The sequence below is a fragment of the Peromyscus leucopus genome, chromosome 8b, assembly GCF_004664715.2.
Source record: "Peromyscus leucopus breed LL Stock chromosome 8b, UCI_PerLeu_2.1, whole genome shotgun sequence".
NCBI lineage: Eukaryota > Metazoa > Chordata > Mammalia > Rodentia > Cricetidae > Peromyscus > Peromyscus leucopus.
The window spans coordinates 93,724,244-93,726,529 of NC_051086.1; positions in this window are offsets into that span (position 1 = coordinate 93,724,244).

The window sequence follows — 2,286 nt, forward strand, 5'->3', positions numbered from 1 at the left end:
GGCTGGGGCTCCGGCTCCGCGCGCCCGGCCGGCTCGCGGCTGCTCCCTGCAGGCCGCCTCGCAGCCGCCGGCCCCCGCCCCTCGTCCCCCCCGCCTCGCCCCGGGACCCCGGCCGGCTGCCCCTCGATCGCCTTGGCCCCGACCAGGCTCAGACTCGCCCACCTCACCCCCTGCGGCTCCGTCGAGGAGCGATGCTCGGTGACACATTTTGAGAAAGATGTCATTTTTTTTTTTTTTTAAACAAAATAGCTTTCATTTGCTGGGAGAACTGGGGGTTTTCTGGTTTGCACCCTGGGGTAGAGGGGAAGTTTTAGGGAGCTCTCTGCACCTTATAAATCCGGGGAAAAGTCCAGATACCAAACGGTAGGAGTCGTTGGTTTCAGAGTTCGGGTCCCTTCTCTCCAAGCAACTCTCTGTGTGACCTTGAACAAATTACAGCTGCCGGGGTTAGAGCTAAAAATCCAAGTGTTGGACAGGTTACTTCTGAAATCCTCCTAACTTCGACAGTCCTATTTTCTAACCCTTTTGGAGGCTCATTCTACCTTATACCTCCTCTCTCATTTCTCACGTTAATGCTGGATCCATTGCCTCCTCTTGAAAACGTTTCTGTTCTCCATAAAGGCTCTTTCTCTTCACTGCCCACCAGCCATTCCCCAACAATATACAGCCCATGCTAAGCTTGAGGAGCCGGGCGGGTAGGACTCGCTACTGTCCCTCATCCCCTGGTTTCACTGAGGTGGGATTTCCTCTCATGTTTGCACCATCAAAAAAAAAAAAAATGGTTTCAGGGCTAACCTAAGGAGCAGGGTGGCTGCAAAGAGATGGACTCCTTTTCTCAAAGGAGAGGTCTCCATGCCAGTTCCGGACCCCTGCGCGCGCACGCGCACGCACGTGCGCCAACCACACACACACACACACACACACACACACACACACACACACACACACACACACCTCTGCATTCACGGACATAAAACCCTGTCAGTGACGCCAGAGCCCCTTTCATCTCGGGATCTACTACCGCCAGGCAGAGGTCTAATTACCCTAGCACCCCCCTCTGGCCCCGCCGGTTCCCCCGCTGTCATTAGCCCAGTTTTACCAGCGGGGGCCATAGCCTTCCCACGGCTCCCAGGGCGGAGCCCTGCCTCCACAGCCTGCTCTTGGGGAGGAGCCAGTCAGTGTGTCAGGGGAGCTGCTCTTCTAACCGTTCAGTTTAAGCTGGATAGAATCATTTGCTGAGCGGGATGCTGACCAACAGTCTATCCAAGTTGGGCTGCCCTTGCTCATCGTAGTCTCAGCCACCTACACCCTGAGCCACGGAGCCACTTCTCTTCCAAGGGATTTTAAGGGTTCGCAATGCACGCGAGGAAGGGAGAATGCTTCTCTTGGGGCTCCTGATACAACAGGGAAGAGAAAGAAAGCTGGGATGAGGGAAGAGTCAAGTTGAAGGCAACAGTTACCGGTGATGGGACACACACACACACACACACACACACACACACACACACACGCTGAAGGAAGCCTACACTGTACAGTGGGCAGCTGCAGTAGGGAACTGAGGCTGCAGTGTGCGGAGTCAGCATGCAGTAAATGAACCTGTTCAGTCCCAGCTCCCCGCGGACATGCAACAGCTGCAGCTGAGAGCAGGAGGCTGCAGTGTGCAGTCAGTGTACTGAGGGTGGCTGTCTGCCAATTGAAGCCACCTCAACAATAATCAGATTTGACCGAAACCCTGGGGAGCAAGGCAGTGTACGGGCTCAGAGTCCATGTGCAAGCCCATATGGAAATAGTCTCTGGAGAGTGGGGTACCAGAGGAGCTGGGAGATAATCCCAGGGTATGAGAAATACAATTATATTCTGCCTGAGTGGTTCAGCACTGGTCTGGACCAGGTTGAGGACTGAGAGAATCCAGATGGGAAGGTGGTACTCTTGTCCTCTCCGTGTTCTGGAGGGTTTTTTGTTTGTTTGTTTATTTTATTTCACCTGCTGGTCTATTTGCTTGCTGGTTTTAAAGTCAGGGTCTTGCTACTAACTTACCATGTAGCCCTAACTGCCAGAATGATTGGAAATCATGAGCCTCCTGCCTCTGTCTCCCCAGTGCTGAATCCTGGGATTAAAGTCATGCTCCACCATGCTTAGGGATTCAGTCATCCTCCACTACATCTGTCTTGATAAAGGCTCTAAAGAGGGAGGATACCTCCTCAAATCCTCAATATCCTGCCCCAAGTGAAATCCTACGTGACATCTAACAAATGAAACACCTACAAGCGCACCTTCAACCAGCCC